Source organism: Zea mays, chromosome 2 (assembly GCF_902167145.1).
Source record: "Zea mays cultivar B73 chromosome 2, Zm-B73-REFERENCE-NAM-5.0, whole genome shotgun sequence".
Taxonomy (NCBI): domain Eukaryota; kingdom Viridiplantae; phylum Streptophyta; class Magnoliopsida; order Poales; family Poaceae; genus Zea; species Zea mays.
The window spans coordinates 84017752-84040283 of record NC_050097.1 but is presented as its reverse complement, the minus strand read 5'-3'; positions in this window follow the sequence as shown (position 1 = coordinate 84040283).

Here is a 22532-nt window from a genome sequence, read left to right as displayed (position 1 = left end):
TGCAGATTTTTGTGTTGTGTTCAAAAATTCATATCTTGAGTTTGGTAACCCCTAAAATCGTTAAATTTATTTTGTTGGCTTCCTTATGAAATGCTTTAACTATTGGATCTATAGGTTGGCATGTTTTAGTGGAAAAGTTTTCTGTGGAAATTCGTATTTAAAACTGGTTTAGAGAATAAATGAACTTGCATCTTCCCATAGTTTTAATTATAAAAATCCAAAAATGATGAAACTTATTTTGTTAGTTAGATGTTATCATACTCCATCTAGGAAAAATATAAAACTTACAGGTTGTTCACTGTTTTCTTGGTGTGTTAATTAAAAATTGTTAAATAGGAAAACGATGATTGTTTTGATTGTTATTTTTGGATCTGTAGCTCCATTGCTCCAAATGGAGTGAAATTTTTACAGTAGACCCTCTGTGTGATGCTTAGTTACTGGTAAATATTTCATGAATTGTGGTGCATGTATGATTAAGTTAGTGATTTAACTTGTTTGATGCATATTAAGTAGTTTTAAATGGTTTATAAATAATGTATGAGTGTAAAAATGGAAAATAGTGTTCCACTGTCCTTGCATGATATTATATTGGCCTAAGAAAACTTAATATGGTCATGCATCCACAGAAAATAATTAGTTTTAGATTTAACTTGCTCTCACATGCTTTATTGCATTAACAAATTGTTATTTTTGTATTAAATAAAATATAAAACCTAGGTATGTGAAATTTATACATTGGCCATAAATTGTTATTACCTATGCCTATTAAAAATTCCAGCCCCAAATTAGATAGTTTCAGATGGTGCTAAAATAACACCCATTTTATAATGATAGGAACAATTAGTGAAAAATTAGAAGTAAACAAGGGCATGCATGTTTCTTGAAATGCTTAAGTACCTTGATATAAATTGAAACTTGATAACTAAGTCACAATAAATTAAACTTGAGATTTTGTGGCACTATCCCTCCATGATTTTGTTTGGTGCTTGAGTTAAGTGCTATTATGACCGCAAGCTGAATTTCCTGCGTGTTCAGTTTTAGTTGTGCGATTAATCTAGTTAAGTAAAGTATGTTTTCTATAGATATGTGCTATATAAAGTTGTAGTCCACTTGTGTATCTAGCTTGTGCTAAAAATGCATGAGCTAAGAATTGATTGTTTAGAAGCTATACTTTTCACAAGTTCAGTAACTGAATCTGTCCAATTTCTGAACAAATTTCAGAGATTGCAATGGTTGCTTAATTTAATGTTGAAATCAGTTATTGGTGGTCACAAGAAATTTGTAGATAACTTTATTAACTTTCTTGTGTTAAAATTTGACAGCCATAAGTCTGATCGTTTAGAAGTTATACTTTTCGCAAGTTTAGTAACTGAATCTGTCCAAATCCTGTACAGATTTCAGAGGTCGCATTGTTTGCTTAAGTTCAGTTTAGAATCAGTCCTTGTCAATTATAAGAAAGTTGTAGATAATGTTCTTATCTTACTTGTGTTAAATTTGCATGACAATAAACCTGATAGTTTGAGAGTTATGAATTTTATAAGAGGATTGCTGTATTCTGTCCACTGTCAGAACAGATTTAGAAAACTGTATTGTTTGATTTAGTTAAATATAGAATCATTTCTTGGTGATTACAAAAGTTATGTATTAAGTTTTCTAAGCTTTCCAAAAAGTCTTGGATCACCCTTTTTGGTGGTCTAAAGATTAAGTTATAGGTGTTTGAAGTCTGAATCTGTCCAAATCTGGACAGCAAAGCCTTCCTAGTGTCTTTAACCATGATACACTTTAAATCAACCTGCGTTGTTTATAATTGATTTGTAGACAATTTAATTATCTTTCCAGAAAGTTTAAGATCAAATGATTTGGATGTCTGAGTCTCTAGTTATGAATTTTTGAAGGCATAAGTCTGAATCTGCCCAAATCTGAATAAAACTGTCGTTTATCACTATTTAACCTTATTAAGTGTCTAATAACCTTGAGATGAAAATACCATAGTTATAGAGCGTTAATAAGATTTCCAAAAAGTACCGATTCACTAATTTTGGATAAATATCTTGTGAGCTATGACTGAAACAACTACTGTGCTGTTGTCCTAAATATGTTAATTGTGATTGATTGTTCCACTCCAGTGTGCTTGTCTTGAGTCGACTGCTTGTTGTTTTGGATTTTGACTGAGCATGAGTAATAATGATAGTAACTGATATAATTTGGTTATACATAAGTAACTAGTGCATGTTTCTAAGTAGTAAATTAAATTGTTGAAGTCTAGTAAGTAATCAGCTTCAATCAACGTTATTTTAAAAAAGTGTCGTTATATGGATAAGAAACACAATAAATGAGATGTTACCATTTTTAATACTTGCGTAGCAAATATAATATTACTAAATAACTAACCTCATTAGACTAGTATAAGAAGCAGTGTGATTAGGCTATTGCTTTCCGTGTGTGCTCTTGGGTGTGTGCTTGCATTAGAATATTGAGAAGGTTGGTAGAACCAGATTAAGTAAATATTCCCTATTAAAGTAAGTTTGTCTGTATGACATTTAGAAGTCACACTGAATGTACACGTGCCTAAGTAGTTTAATAATAGAGTAACTAAGAAAGGATAAAAGTGAATGTGGTAAATGCTTGTACATGTGATGTCGTGTTGTGTTGGTTAAATATAGGAAATGTCCATCGTCTTTCCAGTAATGTTGACTTGTTGTGCCCAATGACGTATAGATAACTAATGCTAACGTGTGGTGGTTTACGGTGTCTTCTAAATTAATGTTAGTTCGCTACTGTGTCTTTGTATATCTTGTGATATTTTTCATTATATTCATACATATGCACCTTGCATCTCATTTAGGACCAGGAGATGACGATCGTGCAAGTGATGTGGTGCCACCCACAAGATGCAGTCGGTGGACGACCCAAGGAAGGATGGACATAACCAGTGGATGCTCGCCAAGCGAGTACCTCCCCCAGCAAACACTATCTAAGTGTCAAATTAAGGCAAGCCCCGGTTTTATGCATAACCGTTATATATGCTATTTTACTGCACTTAATGTTTGTAGGCTTGTACTGTGCACTTAAGTGTAGGAGTTGACTGAAACCCTAGTTGCATAAACTCAGGATTCCCTTTGAGATGGATACTAGTATGCTAGGTCGAGTAGCTGCTTTACTAATTAGGGATCTCGGTAGAAGTCGAGTGATTTTTCTAGCACTCGCGCGAGGTCAGGAATTGGTTGTATCCATTTGTATATCGTACTGATGATGGTTTGTGGACAACGGTCCATGGGGATGCGTTGTCTACGAGACGGAAATTGGAATAAGGATTAAAGTGTGGTACCGTGTGTCAAGCGTTTGAACGTACTAAACACATGCTGAGAAATATGGTAAATCGGTAAGCCTAGTACCTGAGTGAACCTGCCCGCAGATTGCCCTCCTCACGCGAACTGAGACGTGGTCTCCCATTCCAGTTATGGTGGGTACAAGTGCGGTCACTGCACGACGGCAGTCGGGGTCAGTGAGGCATTGTACGCCAAGGCGGTGAGCCCCTTTCTGTTGCCAGGGAATCGATGGGGACGGTTGATGTGTGTGGGGACGGAGTGCCTCGCCACGTCGTGTGTTTAGGTTTACCTTGCAAGGATAAAAACTTGATTCGAATCGTCTGCTTCTTGCAGCTAATGAGACTGCTTGATCCATGCTGCTACATTGAGTAATAAGTGGAAATGAGTTGACTGGCAAAAAGGTTGATTGCTTAAAAATATTTGATATCATGTATGAGTAGCTAGGTACTCATCTAGTTTAAAAAGGATCATACTAAAACTTGAAAAGCTAAAACTTGATTTTAGACTCAGCTAGTGCTTTTGGCAAACCAAACCCCTCAGCCAAACAACTGCATGTCTAGAGGTAGAGGAGTAGACTCCTCACACCGGGTAAGTCTAGCTGAGTATTAGTATACTCAGCCTTGCTTGTGGCATAATTTTTGCAGGTACTCCTTAGGATGATTGGTTGATGGTGTGACTTGGCCTTCATCCCTGCCACCGGGATAGATGGTCGAGAGGGTTACTGCTTCTGCAGGAGAGGACCAGGAGGAGTAGCGTGGCCAGGCTTCGCCATGTTACTCGGTTTTCTCCGTTAGTTATTTCCGCTCCATTAAAATTTATGGTTATTATTTCAGAAACTCTGATAATGTAATCACTAATGATACTTATTAAATTTGTGGTATTATGTTTTATTGTATTTCTCTGTGCCTCACCTTCGTGTGAGCTAGTGGTATTCGATCCTGGTAAGTGGCTTTATCGGACTAGATCCGAGGGACTGACGTTTTATTCCTATTTAAGTGTGGTCTAGCCTCTAAGGCGGGATTTAGGCACTTAAGTTGGAATAATTCGAGCGGTTCCGCCACATTGAGTACACAACTCGGCATAAGTGTTATCACTTATGTTGATGATATCATTGTAAGGAGTATGAAGCAACAAAGCCACATCTCAGATCTGCAAGAGACCTTCGCCAACTTTCGAAGAGTAGGCTTGAAACTGAAGCTCTGCTGTTAGGCTTGTGAAAACTTAAGGCAATGAGTGTAAGAAGAGAAATCTTAAAATCAGTCTCTCAGGTCATCACAGGCTAGGTGGACAAGTCAAGTAAGGTGAAGAACCTAACTTTAGAAAAGTACCTTGATATGGTTCGACGATTGGAGTCCTCCTTCGAAGGGTTCTCAATGAAAAATATCTCGAGGCTGGACAATGAGCATACTGACTTATTGGCCAAGTATGCCGCCAAGGGGCTCCTTCTACCCCCCGAAGTGTTCTTTGAAATATTAAAGGCACCTTCGGTGGAATTGTAGGAAGGAGCCATCTTGATAGTATATCGTACACACAGTGAAGACTGGAGAAATAGAATATAACCTTCCTTCGGGGGAATCATCCAGTCGATGACGAAGCTCTTGGTCACTTGTTTTTGATTGCTGTGAACCAAGAACAAGGCAACACAATTGTTAAACGTTAAAGACCTTCGTCCTTTGAAGCATTATTTCCCTTCGGGTATAACGAATCTCGGACAAAGGTCATGAAGAACAGGTCTTCATCATTCACAAATATAAAAAAACATAGTCACGAATGTAACATTATGTCATTTATTCATTTCATGCTAAATGTACCAAGAATATTAAGATACATTTCATATACTAACAAACTGATACATAATGCATATTACATTGATACCTTCGGTTTGCTCAAAGGTAAAGGCGTGAATGCAATTCCAATCCAACGTGAACAGTATGGGGATATTGTTCATCTATTTATAGACAATCGTACAACTTCATACAATATTACATTCATACCCTCAAAGATTAAACACAAAGTTTACAAATGTCACAAGGATAACATTGTCATTTGCTCCTAGCAACTCGATTAACACCTTCTCCTTATGCCATCTTCCTGCGTCGTTGTGACGAAGCTTACTTCGTATGCTTCCTCCATTGTGTGCCGAAGCTATTCTCATTCCGAAGCTCCTATAACACTTAATAATATGCTAATAACAAATGGTTAGTCATGTTTTGAGGATCTTCGGAAGACGAAGGCCCCCAACAGTAGCCCCTCGCAGTATTAATTTGTTTCTTTGTAACAAATTTAGACTGTGAAACGAATGTAGGTCTTTAGCCGAAGGTCTAAAAAAACATCTTCCCTTCGCTAGAATAGTGAAACCTTCTGTATCGTGGGGCCCACTATGCAGTGGTGGTTTGCATATATATATATGAGGGTTGCGATGAAAATATTTTTCGTGCTATCAAGTTTGTGTTGGCTTTATTGTTTAGCTTGCTGATTTTGCAATCACAATTGCTTTCAAGCTTCAGTTTTTTGCCTTAACCAAACTTGAGATGGCCTAAGATAAAAGGAATGAGGACCCCACATTGGCTGGGTTTTATGAAGCTATGGAGAGGACAAATATTGAAAAGATAACTGATGAGATTTTAGCTGGGTTGTCTGAAGATTCTGGTGACAACGAGGATTTCGATGTAGAGAGTGATAATGTTTAAGATTAGTCGTGGAGGCTGAGTCATGTTGTCTTTGGAAAATGCACTGTTAAGAAAGGGCAGATTGAAGCGACGAAGGGCAAATATTTCCATGATATATCCATAGTGAGGGATAGAGGGGAGAACATTGTTCCCCTTCCTGGAGTTGACGAGGTGGTGGTTTTCCAAGGTTTTTATGAAAGCTGGGCTACGATTTCCCCTGCACAGAATGCTAGTTGAAGTGCTGAAGAGGTTTGAAATATTCCTTCATCAGCTTACTCCCGAAGGTTTGATTAAAGTTGGAGTTTTCATCTAGGCGATGAGGAGCCAAGGCCTGGAGCCAGATACCGACTGCTTCTGCAATATCCACAAACTCTCTTATCAGACGAAGGCAACTGGAAAAAAGCAATATCATAACAATTTTGGCCGCTACTCCTTCGTATATCGCCCCGATGCGAGACGCCCTGTCCCGACATTTCGAAAAAGTGGCCAGGATCCTGGATGAGGCAATGATTCTATATTAAGAATGAGTTGGTTGAGAGGGAGGACATGAAGGATATAATTCAGCATCCCATACAATCACGCTTCGGCATTAGAAAGCCTTCGATCGTGAATAGTGATAAGGCTCAAGCATGCCTGGTGGCCTTCAACACTGTGTGCAACTATATTGGTACCAGAGACTTGATCCAAGTGCACATAGCCTTCAAAGTGTGGCCCTTGTTAATGAAAGGGAAATGTGCCCTTGGGCAATTTCAATAATGTTTTGGTGATTAAGTGCCCAACACGGTTAATTAAGTTCTTATGTGCCAAGTAAAGTGAGAAGTGCAAATCAAAGAAAAAGGTACATTTCTAGACTTAGTACATTGTTTTGAGTACTATTGTGTTTTGTCTAAGTGCTAGAAACAGTGAGAAAAGAATTGGAAAAAGAGTCGGCTATGTGCAGCAAACTCCAGCTCGGCTTGGCATACTGGACTGTCTGGTGGTGCACCGGACAGTGTCCGGTGCGCCAGGCTGGTCCGCGGTGAACTCGCCGCTCTCGGGTTTCGACGGCGGCGTACGGCTATAATTCACCGGACTGTCCGGTGGTGCACCGGACTGTCCGGTGAGCCAACAACCGCCACCGCCAACGGTCGGCCGCACAATCTTCGCGCGACACGTGGTCGCGCCAACGGTCGGTTGGGCACACCGGACTGTCCGGAGTGCACCGGACAGTGTCCGATGCGCCAACCGATCCCGAGGACCAACGGTCGGCTGCTCTTCATATGGAAAGAAATCGAGCACCAGACATGAACAGTAGCTGTCCGGTGGTGCACCGGACTGTCCGGTGCACCACTCGACAGAAGGCAAGATTGGCCTTCCAAGTTGGTCTTCAACGGCTCCTAGCTGCCTTGGGGCTATAAAAGGGACCCCTAGGCGCATGGAGGAGTCACCCAAACATTCACTAAGCATTCTAAGACTCCCGCACTCCGCCTCTGCGCAATTGATCGACTGTGTTAGTGATTTGAGCTCCGTTTGAGTTGTGAACTCACTGTGCTACGTTTCGAGCTCAAGTCTTGGCTTGTGTGCGTGTGTGTGCTGTGGATTTGTGTCTTGTGTGTGTTGCTCTTCCCAACCTTACTCTGTGCTTTCTTTGTGATCTCTATTGTAAGGGCGAGAGACTCCAATTTGTGGAGATTCCTCGCAAACGGGAACAATACTCTTGTTGGAACTTGCTCTCTGTTGCAAGGGAATCCAACGGGGGTGAGTAGTGACGTTAACAGGGTTGTCGCGCAAGATGGCAATAGCTCTATTAATCTAGCCTCTCAAGGGCACTGTGCGGGGGTATTTATAGGTATCTGAGTGCCAAGCGTCTTGTGTTAAGGACGCATGTGCCCCCAGACACCTAGGTTATCCCCAGAATATTCCCATAAAGCGGGGTTACAGACTGTAATTACAGAGACGCCTTTACAAATTAGGCCCGTAACACGCAGCGGCCACGCAGGGCCTGTTACAATGGGCCGGATCACACGTGGGCCTCCATGCTGGACGAGGCCGCACGGTGGGATGACCTCGTCACGGGTCTTCGTCCGATGTCGTATGGGGCGAAGGGTGTCCCTGCCCGTTGTCTTGTCTCCGTTGGACCAACGACCACGGCGAAGGCCTCGAGCGAAGGGTGGCGTCTTCGCCTTCGCCCCAACATTTGCCCTCCGAGGGACCAGTTCGACTAAGTCATCTGGTGCCGAAGATGTCGCTAGATGGCGGAGACGCTGCCCTCGCTCGAAGTGGTTCCGCGGGGTTTTTTGACATGACCGTTGATTGACACCGTACTGTTGGACTGCGGGTTTCTCGAAGCGCCGCGCCCTGTGTATAAAAGGGGGCGGGGGGCAGCGCGTTTTGAACTTTATCTTTCTGCGCTCCGTGAAAACCCTAGCCGCCTTTTCCACCGTCTTGCTGCTCGTCTGCCCTCCTTGCTCTTGTTCGCCGGAGATCTGGCTCGAGTGAAGCAGACCGCCCGCCGCCGCCGACGGTACGTAGCGATGCCGACCTCTTCTTCTTCTGCTGCCGCGACGCCGCCGGCCGACGCGTCGTCTGAGGAAACACTGAGTACTGTGGCGACGGAGGAGTTGCGCGCCGGCGATACGGTGGATTTTGGTGTGTCGCGGATGTCGTCGGTCCGCGTGCAAGATATGCAGCGGCTAGGTTACTTTGGCGGCGGAGTCGCTCGTGTCCCGGGGACGGAGGAAGTCCCCGAGCCGGAGGGCGAGTTGGTTGTGTTCGAGGCGTTCTTCGCCGCTGGTCTCTGCCTGCCTGCGCACCGATTTGTTGGAGAAGTCCTGCGCAGATTTAACATTCAGATCCATCAGCTGACTCCGAATGCTGTGGTGGCTCTGTCGAAGTATGTCTGGGCGACGACTTCGTACGACGGACAGCCATCAGTCGAAGTCTTCACGAAGTACTATTGCCTGCACTGGCAGAAGAGGATGATTGGAGATGAAGTTGCCCAGTTTGGGTCCTGTACATTTACGCCGAAGACCAGCAAGACCACGATGGAGGTAGTTGAGTTGGTTCCTTGCGCCCGCAACAAGTGGGGCAATTGGCATGGGTTTTGGTTTTACGTCGCGGAGGGTACAGTCGAAGACCATCCGGGGCTCCCCGCGTCCGAGATGTGCTCGCATTTTTACTCAGCATACCCGCCTTCTGAAGTGGCGGAGGAGGATGCGGACGAAGGGGCCCTTCGGTGCGCCGCCGGCCTGAGCAGCGGGCGCGATTTGGTTGAGGAATTTGTGGCGTACGGTGTATGGCCTTTGGCGCATGGCTGGGCGTTGGGCGAAGTGTGCCCTCGCCAGATGCCTTCCCATGGTGGGAAGCTGGTGCGAAGTCCTGCCTTCGCGCTTGATCTGCATAGCCGCGATCTGGCCGCCTTTGTGCGTGAGGCGGAGGATGGGGCGGTGCGGATCGTTGGTCGGTACGTGCCGAGGACAGAGGGCCAGCGTAGCTGGGATATTCGCGGGTCGAATGACCGCTTGAACAGGGTTTTTGAGTTGAATCGTCTGCCGTATGATGGTTATCCCGGCCAAGACAATGTGGATCGTCGTGGGAAGAAACCGGTGGTAGAGTCTGGAGACGACCCCGCGCCGGCGGCCGCCCCATCCTCTAAGAAGAGGAAACTAGGTACTGCTATGGGAGGACTTGGGGTTTCCGATGGTTTTGCTAGAGAATTGATGAGAACATGCGCGGCCCCGGGGGGAAGGATGTCTTCGCCCGAGCTCCAGGAGTCTTCGGCGCGGATGCTGAGGGTTACCGGGGGTTGGTGGCCTAGGAATGTTCCTATCCCCCGCGCGGCCGGCAAAGACTTTTTTACATCTCGCATGGTTCGTGAATGGAAAGTGTTTCCTTACGGGCGGAATATTGTTGCTGTTGTGTCGGCAGTGATGGACAAGGATCGCTAGGGAGCTGCACAGAAGCGCCAGGCGGTCGTCAGGCTTCATGAAGCCAGGCCGAAGAGGCAGCGGGGGGCTGCGAAGGCTGCTGCCCCCGGCGGAGGCAAGCCGCCACTGGCGGCGAAGTCGGCCACCCCTGCATCCAGCAAGGCGCCGGAGGCTGCGGCTGCCGCCGGTGGTTCCAAGTCTGCGAAGGCTGCGCCGGCGTCCAGCAGGGTGCCGGAGGCCGCGAAGGCGGCCCGAGAGTTGCCGCCGCCGGGCAAGCGCGTCACCGACTTCGCCACCGACATTAGTGTGGACGATTATCTTGTTGGTAAGTCGTTGGCTCGTTTTTTTTAAAAAATTTGTTGATACGTCGCAGGGTCGGACGAAGGCCAACTTGTTGTTGTTCCGCCTGCCGCGGCGACCACCACGGCTGCCGTGGTGCCAAGGGCGAAGGGCGGTGCTCTGAGTGCCGGCGGCGAGATGCCGACACTCACTGCCGTCAGGGACGAGGCGGGTGCTGTGTCTCGCCGGCTGAAGGAGATGAAGGAGGCACTGAGTCAGGTACGTTGAGCTAGACTTCGGTTTTTTTTACCGGCTTCGCCGGGGCTGTGGTCTTATGTGTGTCTTGTAGGCGGCTGACTTCGCAGACCGCGCGGCGTCGGGGGCCCTGACGGCAGTTGTGTCTGCCGAAGTCGAGAGACTTCGGACGCAACATGCTGACGCCGTCCGGGAGAAGTCGGCCGCCGACAGTAAGTGCCGCAAGCTGGCGGACAAGGTGGCCGCGCTGGAGGGGGAGAAAACTGACCTCCGACGCCAACTGGCGGAGGAGAGGAAGGAGGCCAATGAGGCCCTCGCCAAGGCGCAGGCTGCGCAGGCGGAGGCCAATTTGGCGCGGGTGGAGGGCAGCCTTGCCAGGGAGCGCGCCGAGCAGTTGGCGGAGCGGCTCAGCGCTCTGCAGAGCCGGGTGGAGAGGGCCGAGGCCGCGACGCGCACGGAGGCTGAGCGGACACACAAACAGCTTATGGATTCATACCATGAGCTGGGCGCGCGGACCGCTGACTTCGAAGTGCCAGACCGAGAGCCCGGACTTCGCTGCCTGGAGTGGGTACAGGAGGAGTTGCAGGCGCTCCCCACCATCGTGGAGGGGTTTATGTCTTATGCTTCCCTGGTCACCTGCGAGGGGGCGATGAACGCGCTCTCTCGCGAAGGGTGCCGACACTATGAGGTCTTTGACCAAGCGGATGAGGATTTCGAGCGTGATATCTACAAGGTTGAGGACCCTATAGTGAAGGAATCCGCTGGAGCCCTCTACGACCGGATGTGGGGCCCCTACGGTCGAGAGGTGGTCAGGGAGCGGGCCGAGACGACGAGGGGTCAGGTAATGTTTGGCTTTTGTTTGGTGTTTGTTGAATGTGGGCTATGTATGGGTTTGCTGAATTTGTGTGTTGTGTCTCAGGCGGCGCGTGGCGAGAGGGTGGATGACTTCGGGGCTTTGAACAGCGTGCTTCCTGACCCGGAGCCGAACCCGACGGAGGCTGTGCCCGAGGCCGCCCTGCACCCGCCTCCGGAAACCGCTGAAGGCCCTCCTGATGCCCCCGCAGCCACTGCATCCGGCGGAGGCCCGTCGCCAACTACCGCGCCGAGGGCTGAGGATCCTGTGAAGGTGGCGGCGGAGTCGACAGCGGAGGAGCCCGCGACGGCTGGGTCTTCACAGGTGGCGTAGTGGGTGTGGGTAGTTAGGGAATTTTGGATATGTTGCTGAATCTTGGTTGCTGCGCAGGTTCAAGATTTTGGGCCTGCGCACGCAACCGCTACTACTAATTTTTTGGCGGCTTCGACCGTGGATGATGGTAATAAATCGGATGGGTCTGCATCTAAGTTTTCTGATTTTGGTGACTCCGGGAGCTCGGTTGAGTGGACTGAGGAGTCGTCAGATGAGGACTTGGACTACTTTGCGGCCTTGGATGTGGCAGCGGCGGAGGCTTCGCCGCACGCTGCGGATGCTGAAGTTGTGCCTGGTCCGAGTACTGGGCGTAGGCGGCGAAGGGCGGTTGCGAAGCGTAGAGTGAGTGGGGCGGACATCGGTCGGCTTCGTGTGAGTAGGGCTGGCCGGCAGGAACTGTTGTCCTTGCCGGCCGCCGTGAGTGCAGGTGAGGGGGAATTGCGAAGTCTTTTTGCGGGTGAGGAGCTTAGGATAATGTTATTTAACTATAGGGAGATGGGAATTATTCCGAAGGTTGAGCCGATGTAGGGTGTGATGCCCTCGCTTGTACATGTGTAATGTCTTGTATGATGAAGTTGTGTGCCCTCGCACATTTGGCTATGCTCGCGAAGGCGTTACGTACTTGGTCAGGTGTATTTGTTATGCTGGACTGGTGCGCATGTAGTTGGTCTTTGCGCGGACAGTTTGGTGTAGTCGTTTTCGCTTTCGTTACGCTTCGTCCGGCTGCGCCTTTGGGCAACTGTTGCACGGATAGTCTTCGCGGAGGACTTCGATTTTTCGCACTTGTTGCGCTAGCCCGGCTGCACCCGTAGGCGACTTCTGCACGGATAGTCTCCGCGGTAGACTTCGGTTTTTCGCACTTGTTGTGCTAGTACGGCTGCACCCTTAGGCGACTTCTGCACGGATAGTCTTCGAGGTAGACTTCGATTTTTCGCACTTGTTGTGCTAGTCCGGCTGCACCCGTAGGCGACTTCTGCACGGATAGTCTCCGCGGTAGACTTCGATTTTTCGCACTTGTTGTGCTAGTCCGGCTGCACCCTTAGGCGACTTCTGCACGGATAGTCTTCGCGGTAGACTTCGATTTTTCGCACTTGTTGTGCTAGTCCGGCTGCACCCGTAGGCGACTTCTGCACGGATAGTCTCCGCGGTAGACTTCGATTTTTCGCACTTGTTGTGCTAGTTCGGCTGCACCCTTAGGCGACTTCTGCACGTATAGTCTTTGTGGTAGACTTCGATTTTGCGCACTTGTTGTGCTAGTCCGGCTGCACCCTTAGGTGACTTCTGCACGGAGTTGTCGCACGCGAGGGTGGCTAGCGCTGAGCCTCGCGGTGACTTTGTATTGGTCGAATGTCGAAGACCGTCGTCGCGGTCTTTTTTCGATGCATGTTTTTGCGGGGGATTTTTCACTTGTATATTACATGACTCCGCCTCGTTAAAAACCTCACCCCCCGGGAGGAAAAGAGTGCGGGCCAGAATAACATTGTTTTTGCGAATTACAAGGGCAAATCGGCCCTGATGAGTCAAACAAAAAATTTGCGGAGATTGTCGATGTTCCAGGAGTGCTCCAGGTCTTCGCCGTTTGGCGTTGCAAGCTTGTAAGCGCTGGGGGAAGCCTTCGTCTTGACAATGAAAGGGCCCTCCCACTTGGGCTCCAGCTTGCCCCTGGACTCTGTCCGAGCTGATCGGACGAGTACGAGGTCCCCTTCGCTGAACTCTCTCGGGGTGACCGCGTGGTCGCGCCATGCTTTTGTCTGGGCTTGGTATCTGTTCAGAGCCTGTAGAGCGAAGACTCGGTCTCCATCGATGAGATCCTTCGAAGTGGGCTCGTCCATGTCGGGGACGGCTGGCGGAACTGTTCGCGGGGACCCATGTTTTATTTCTTGTGGGGTCATGGCCTCCGATCCATATAGAAGGCGGAAAGGGGTGAACCCGGTCGCCCTGCACTCAGTCGTGTTTAGCGCCAAGACCGCCTCAGGAAGCAAATCGGCCCACTTGCCCTTTTTTTCGTCGAGGAGCATCTTTTTGACAGCTGTGAAAATTTTTCCATTGGCTCGTTCCACAACTCCGTTGGACTGCGGGTGATATACCGAGGCGAAGGCAAGCTTGGTGCCAATGGAGAAGCAAAAATCCTTGAAGTCTTGGCTGTCGAACTGCTTGCCGTTGTCGACTGTTAGTTCGGACGGTACTCCGAAGCGGCAAACAATGTTTTGCCAAAAGAATTTTTGTGCAGTCTTTGATGTTATTGTGGAAACGGCCCTCGCCTCGATCCATTTAGTAAAGTATTCGACAGCGACGAAGGCGAACTTAAGGTTCCCCTGAGCCGTGGGTAAGGGTCCGACGATGTCCAGGCCCCAGCGCTGGAGAGGCCATGTGTGGGCGATCAGTTTTGTGAATTGCGAGGGGCTACCTGATCGAGGAGAAAACTTCTGGCAGGCTTCGCAGGACCTTGCAACCCGATTTGCAGCGCAGATCATTGTGGGCCAGTAGAAGCCTTGGCGGATCACTTTTGCGGCTAGGGCCCTTGGCCCTGCGTGAGAGCCGCAAGTACCACTGTGGACTTCGCGCAGGATTTGGACGCCTTCGGTCTCAGTGACACATTTAAGCATTGGCTGACTGACCCCTTTCTTGTAGAGTTGGCCCTCAATCAGTGCGAAGTCCTGGCTTCGATGTTTGAGGCGCTTGGCCTCGTTGATGTCAGTTGGGTGGCAGTACCCTTGTAGGAACAGGGTTATTGGTGCCCGCCAGTCTTCGGTCATAATAAGGTTGACTATGCGGTGGCCCTCGCTGTCATTGGTTATTTGGAGCCCTTCGGGGCTCCGGACGGCTGGCGTGCCGATGACATGGTAAAACACGTTGGAGTGCAGAGACTCGCCTCTGGCGGCAGCTTTGGCCAGTGCGTCGGCCTCTTCATTCTTGGCTCGGTCCACATGCTGCAAGGTGAATCCCTTGAATTGTCTCTCGAGACTTCGGATGGCCGCGAGGTATTGCATGAGTGCGGGGTCCTTTGCTGCATAGTCTTTCTCGACTTGGCCGGCAACTACCTTGGAGTCTGTTCTGATGATGCAGGTGGTGACCCCAAGGGCCCTCAACTTGCGGAGGCCGAGGATGACTGCCTCGTATTCTGCTATGTTATTTGTGCATCTGTCAGATTCCAGAGCGAAGCTGAGGCGTGCTGCATATCTGTGCTTGACCCCGGCTGGTGAGGTGATGACTGTAGCGGCGCCTGCCCCCGCATGGCACCATGCGCCGTCGCAGTGGATCGTCCAAACCTTCTCTGCGGACGGGTCCGGCTGTGTTATTGGCCCAGTCCAGTCGACGACGAAGTCTGCCAGGACTTGTGACTTGATGGCTGTCCTAGGCTCGAAATTGATGTGGTAGCCGGAGAGTTCGGCCGCCCACTTGGCAATCCTCACCGACGCTTCCGGGTTTCTGAACAATTCGCCGAGTCCTCTGTCTGAGGTGACTCGGACCTTGAATGCTTCAAAATAATGGCGCAATTTGCGCGAAGACATAACGACTGCGTAGGCAATCTTCTCCAGCTCTGTCATGTTACATTTGGACGGCGTCAGCACTTCGGAGACGTAATAAACTGGGCACTGCCTGATCACGCCCTCAACTGTCTGCTCCTGTACCAGTGCCGCGCTGACCGCATGCGGCGAAGCTGCAACATAGAGCAACAGGGGTAGCGAAGAGTCGGGGCTTGTAAGGACTGCCAACTCCGACAGGTACTGTTTTAATGAGGCGAAGGCCGCTGCCTGCTCTAGTCCCCAAGCGAAGTCTTTTGCGCCATGGAGAGTTTTGAGGAAAGGGAGACTTCGCTCAGCGGATCTGGAGATGAATCTATTGAGGGCGGCCAATCTGCCCGTCAGGAGCTGGACGTCTCTGGCGGACTGCGGAGGCGTCATGTTTATGATGGCCTGAATTTTGGTTGGGTTGGCCTCGATGCCGTGGTGTGATACCAGGTAGCCCAATATTTTGCCTTGGCGAACGCCGAAGACGCACTTTTCCGGGTTTAGGCGGAGTCGTGCGTCTCGCATGTTCGCGAATGTCTCGGCGAGGTCGACGAGATGATCCTCCTTGCTCTTGCTGGCGACGACGATGCCATCCACATATGTGAATATATTTCTGCCAGCTTGCCCTTCGAGCACTGTTTTGGTAAGCCTGGAGAAGGTGGACCCGGCGTTCTTGAGTCCCTCCGGCATTCTTATGAAGCAATATGTGCCGAAGGGTGTTATAAAGCTGGTGCTAGCCTTGTCTTCCTCCTTCATGTATATCTGGTGGTAGCCGGAGAAGCAGTCGAGGAGTGACATGACTTCGCATCCGGCCGCGCTATCGACTATTTTGTCGATCCGCGACAACGAGAAGTTGTCCTTTGGGCAGGCCTTGTTGAGACTGGTGAAGTCGATGCACATTCGCCACTTGCCGCTCTTTTTCTGCACCATCACAACGTTGGAGAGCCACGTGGGGTAAGCCACCGACTCGATGAATTTGGCTTCCAGGAGGCGGTGCACCTCTGCCTTGGCGGCCTCTGTCTTCTCGTCGGACATTTTGCGAAGCCGCTGTTTTTTCGGTCTCACCGAAGGATCGATTCCCAAGCTGTGCTCAATTATGGATCGGCTGACCCCGACCAGGTCGAGGGCTGACCAGGCGAAGACATCTTTGTTCTTGGACAGGCAGCAGAGGAGTTTCTCCTCTTTATGCGAAGTGAGGTCTTCGCTGATAGTGACTGTCTGCTTGGGCGTGGCCTGGTAGAGGGGGACAGTCTTGGTCCCGTCGTTGCTCTGCAGCTGTGCCTTGTCGTGCTCTTTGTCGGTTGGGCTGACGGACGCAGGGACCTCGCGCTGGGCCGTGAGGCAGTGCACATTTCTTTGTTCGGGGACGAAGTCCCGCTCTATGTTGCGCGCGGTCTGTTGATTGCCGTAGACCGCAATGGCGCCTAACGGACCTGGTATCTTCATGCACAGGTACAGTCCGTGAATAGCTGCCTCAAACTTGTTGATGGAGCCCCGGCCCATGATGGCGTTGTACGGATATACCATGTCCACAATATAAAAGGTCACTTGCTCACTTCGGGCATTGGGTGCTACACCGAAGGAGAGAGGCAGCTCTATTTTGCCGACAGGAAAAGTGCCCTTGCCGCCGAAGCCATACAACGGGTTGTCCGAAGGCTTGAGCAGGTTGTGGCTTATGCCCATGCGGTCGAAGGCATGGAGGAAAATGATGTCTGCTTGACTGCCATTGTCGACTAGGACTTTGTGCAGATCCCAGCCTGCCACGCTGCAGTTGATAACCATGGCGTCGATGTGTGGGGCGCTGCGCAGGTCGACGTCTCGTGCGTCGAAGGTTAGCGGTACGTGGGACCACTTCGTCTGCACGACTGGGCCGGTGATGGCGACGTGGTTGATGCTGCGGTAGTGGTCCCGCTTCTGCCGCTTTGTGTCGAAGTCGGTGCTGGACCCCCCAGTGATCATATGAATGACTCCGCGATACGGCTGATCGGCGAAGTCTTCTTGTTTTGGGGCGTGGGGGATGTTCTGATGTTGCTGGTGTGGAGGTGGCGGTGGAGGAGGTACGATTTGTACTTCCTGGTGGTGTTGGTATGCGTGGTGCGGTGGATGCGGAGCGGGGGCGTGGATGTAGGGTGGAGGGGGTTGCTGATAAGTGTGTGCGACAACTCTGGGGTTGTCGGCTGGCTGCGCCCGTGCCATCCTGTCTTTGGTGGCCTTCGTTTCTGGGCAGTCTTTGATTTGGTGGGCGCAGTCTTCGCCATGGAAAAGACAGTAGAATCGGCGCGGCGGCTGCGCGCGCCCCCGGCCCCTACCGCGAGTTCCATTTCCGCGGCCCTGGGGGGATATTCCTGACGGCGAGGGGCGTCAGCAGCGAGGTGCTGGTTGGCGATGTTGTGGACCTGCTGTTGATTGCGGCCGTCTCGACCGGAGTCTTGCTGCGGAGTCCTCGTCCACGTGCGGTTGGACTGTGGAGCCTCTTTGGGCTTCCTTTGAGACTCAACCTTGCGCTGGTGGAGCTCTTCGGATTTGGCATATTTTTCAAATAGCTGATATAATTCCTGGAGGTTCTTGGGCGGATCTCTGATGCAGTGGCTATAGAGGACGCCGGCGCGAAGGCCACTGATGGCGTAGTGGATGGCGATCTGGTCATCGACTGAGGGCAGCTGTGACTTGAGTGTTAGAAATTTGCGGTAATACTCCCGCAGAGTCTCCTTTTCCAGCTGCTTGCAGAGTGAGAGTTCGGCCAAGGCGTCGGTGTCTGGGTGGTACCCTTGGAAGTTGAGCAGGAACTTGTCCCGGAGGCTTCTCCAGGAATCAATGGACAACGGAGGCAACCTGGTGAACCAGGTGAGAGCTGGGCCTTCGAGGGCGATGATGAAAGACTTGGCCATCGTGGCGTCGTCCCCTCCGGAAGATGCAACGGTGACCTGATAACTCATTATGTATTGTGCTGGGTCAGTGCTGCCGTTGTACTTGGGATAGGTCCCTGCCCGGAAGTTGGCGGGCCAAGGAATCACTTGCAGATGTGGCGCCAGGGGACTTCGCTCGTCGAGGTAGTTGACCCCTTGGAATGGCACGTCGTGTGGGAAGGTGTGGTCGGGCTGGGGGAAGCGCGGGTCTTCCGGTTGTGCGCGCTGTTGCAGGGGTGGCCCATGCTGTAGGCCGAGGTGGCCTTCGCGCATGTCTTCCAGTTGTGCGCGCTGTTGTAGGGGTGGCCCGTGCTGCAGGCCGAGGTGGCCTTCGCGCTGCATCAGCGCGATCTCCCGCTCGAGGTCCTGGGCCTTCTTCTCTTCGTCGCGTATCATTTGCCACACCTTGGCTAGTGCGGACACGCGCTGGCGCTTGGCCTCCATTATCTCCTTTTGCCTCTAGAGATTGCGGTTCTTGAGGCGCAGGGCGCGCAGCTGTAGCTGTTCTTCCGCTGAGACGTCGAGGACTTCACCGTCCTCGGTGAGGTCCGCGCCCTCCGGTGGGGCGAAGCCTGGGGGAGGCTGCGATTGTCCTTCAGGGCCGCAGGTGCGGAGAGTGTCGTCTTCGCAGGTGCGGAGAACGTCGTCTTCAGTAGCCTCTTGGTGGGTGGAGTGGGTGAGGGCGAGGGCCTTGCCCTTTTTTGCAGCAAGCAGTGCTGCCTTCGCAGCCTCGTCAGCCTTCGAGTTAGCTTTATTGGGTGCCATCGCGGGTGGTTTTTTCGTAGCACGAACGGTGGGCGCCAAATGTTGGAACTTGCTCTCTGTTGCAAGGGAATCCAACGGGGGTGAGGAGTGACGTTAACAGGGTTCTCGCGCAAGATGGCAATAGCTCTGTTAATCTAGCCTCTCAAGGGCACTGTGCGGGGGTATTTATAGGTATCTGAGTGCCCAGCGTCTTGTGTTAAGGACGCATGTGCCCCCAGACACCTAGGTTATCCCCAGAATATTCCCATAAAGCGGGGTTACAGACTGTAATTACAGAGATGCCTTTACAAATTAGGCCCGTAACACGCAGCGGCCACGCAGGGCCTGTTACAATGGGCCGGATCACACGTGGGCCTCCATGCTGGACGAGGCCGCACGGTGGGATGACCTCGTCACGAGTCTTCGTCCGATGTCGTATGGGGCAAAGGGTGTCCCTGCCCGTTGTCTTGTCTCCATTGGACCAACGACCACGGCGAAGGCCTCGAGCGAAGGGTGGCGTCTTCGCCTTCGCCCCAACAACTCTAAAGGAAAAACCGTGGTATTCAAGTTGATCATCGGATCACTTGAAAGGGGTTGAATGCAACCCTCGTCCATTGGGACGCCACAACGTGGAAGTAGGCAAGTGCTACTTGGTCGAACCACAGGATAAAAATCGCGTGTCTTGTGTTGCTTTCTCTGTGATTGTTGTGTTCACAAGAACTCGCTTCAAGCTACTTAGCCGTACTAACACTTATAACTAAGTTTTGTGGCTATTAGTGTTTGATTTTTACAGGATCACCTATTCACCCCCCTCTAGGTGCTCTCAATTGGTATCGGAGCCGTACTCTTCATCTAAGGGACTAACCGCCCGAAGAGATGGATCCTAAGGGAAAGGGGATGGTGGTCAACGACAAGGAGAAGGAGTCCATCTTCAACGAGTCAAGAGATGACAAGCCCACTAACTCAGGCTCGAGTCACAAGAAGAAGGACGGGAAGAAGAAGAAGTGCATCAAGAAGATCATATACTACGACAACGATGCATCTTCTTCTTCACCAAGAGACAACGACGACGACTCTTCGTCGAAAAAGAGAACAGTTAATCAAAACTACTCTTTTGACTATTCTCGCATGTAATACAATTCGAATGCACATTTACTTTCTATTCCTCTAGGAAAACCTCCACACTTTGATGGAGAGGACTACTCATTTTGGAGTCATAAAATGCGTAGTCATCTATTGTCTCTCCATCCTAGCATTTGGGAAATAGTGGAAAATGGAATGCATTTCGATAGTACGGATAACCCTGTGATTATTAATGAGCAAATCCATAAGAATGCCCAAGCTACTACTGTGTTGTTAGCATCTCTTTGCAGGGACGAGTATAATAAAGTAAGTGGCTTGGACAACGCCACACTTGCCTTCGACAAGTCCTTCGACAAGTCCTCGCTCTTCCCCAATGAATGCCACACTTGCCTCATGGCTAAGTCGAAGAAGGTACATATTCGAGATTCCCCTAAGTACTCTTCTTCTAGTGATGAGGAATCCTCCGATGATGAAGTAGATTACTCTAGTTTATTTAAAGGTTTAGATAGAGCCAAAGTAGAGAAAATTAATGAATTAATTGATGATCTAAATGAAAAGGATATATTTCTAGAGAAGCAAGAAGATATTTTGTATGAAGAGCATGACAAATTTATTAGTGTTCAAAAATCTCTTGCTCTAGAAATTAAGAGAAATGAAATGCTATCCTCTGAGTTGTCTGCTTGTCATGAATCTGTTTCTAGTTTAAGGAGTTTTAATGATGAATTAAATGCTAAGCTATAGGAAGTTAATAAATCTAGTTCATGTGTAGAGCATGTTGTAATTTGTAATAGATGTAAGGATTTTGATGTTGATGCCTGTAATGAACATCGTGTTTCTATTACTAAATTAAATAATGAGGTGGCAAGTCTTAATGCTCAACTTAAAGCTTGCAAGGATGATTTTGATAAATTAAAATTTGCTAGGGATGCCTACACTGTTGGTAGACACCCTTCAATTAAGGATGGACTTGGTTTTCGAAAGGAAACCAAGAACTTAACAAGCCAAAGGACTTCCATTCTCAACAAGGAGAAAGGGAAGGCCCCTATGGCAAGTAGTTCTCAAAGGAACCATGCTTTTATTTATGATAGGAAAATTGCTAATCGTGCTCATTATAATAGGAGTTATGATCATGATGCTTTTAATTCACATGCTATGTTTGCCTCTAGTTCTACTTTTGTTCATGGTAGAAGTAGGCCAAGAAGAAATCATGTTGTGCATCATGTGCCTAGGAAAATGTGCAATGAATCTACTACTGTTTTTCATTCTTGCAACACTTCTTTTGTTCTTTCATGTAAGAATGCAAAAGTAGTGGCTAGGAAACTGGGATCCAAATGCAAGGGAGACAAAACCTGCATATGGGTTCCAAAAACTATTGTGACTAACCTTGTAGGACCCAACAAGAGTTGGGTACCTAAAACCCAAGCTTAAATTCCTTGCAGGTTTATGCATCCGGGGGCTCAAGCTGGATTATCGACAGCGGATGCACAAACCACATGACGGGGGAGAAGAAGATGTTCACCTCCTACGTCAAGAACAATGATTCCCAGGATACTATTATCTTTGGAGATGGGAATCAAGGCAAGGTCAAGAGTTTGGGAAAGATAGCCATCACCAACGAGCACTCCATATCAAATGTATTTCTAGTAGAGTCGCTTGGTTACAACCTTCTATCTGTAAGTTAATTGTGCCACATGGGTTACAATTGTCTTTTTACAAATGTTGATGTATCTGTCTTTAGAAGGAGTGATGGTTCATTAGCTTTTAAGGGTGTATTAGACGACAAACTCTACTTAGTTGATTTTCCGAAAGAGGAGGCCGATCTAGATACATGCTTAATAGCTAAGACTAGTATGGGCTGGCTGTGGCATCGCCGTCTAGCACATGTTGGGATAAAGAACCTTCATAAACTTCTAAAGGGAGAACATGTGTTCGGACTAACCAATGTTTGTTTCGAGAAAGATAGACCTTGTGTAGCTTGTCAGGCAGGGAAACAGGTAGGAAGCACTCATCACAGCAAGAATGTGATGATAACATCAAGACAACTGGAGCTTCTTCACATGAACCTCTTCGGACCCGTTGCCTACCTTAGCATCGGGGGAAGTAAGTATGGTCTTGTAATTGTTGATGATTTTTCCCGCTTCACTTGGGTGTTATTTTTGCAGGATAAATCAGAAACCCAAGGGACTCTAAAGCGCTTTCTAAGGAGGGCTCAAAACGAATTTGAGCTCAAGGTGAAAAGGATAAGAAGCGACAACGGGTCCGAGTTCAAGAATCTGCAAGTGGAGGAGTATTGTTGGGGACTTGCTCTCAAATGCTTCGGCTTAAGAGCAAGGCAACACAAAGAATGTTAAACATTAAGGTTCTTCGTCCTTCGGAGCATTATTTCCCTTAGGATATAATGTCTTTCGGACGAAGATTACAAAGAGCATACCTTCGTAAATTTGACATATAAAAATGAAGAAGGAATTTATAGGAAACATGAAAAGTACGAACCATCAAATATGTTATTACTATTGTATTATTTTTTATTTTATTACCATGAATAAGAAAAGATAACAATTCATTACAAGTGTACCTTCGGCTTGAAGGAAGATAAAGAATACAAGCGTGACGCAAAAGCAAATGCCAAGTCAGCGTGAACAGTACGGGAGCACTGTTCATCTA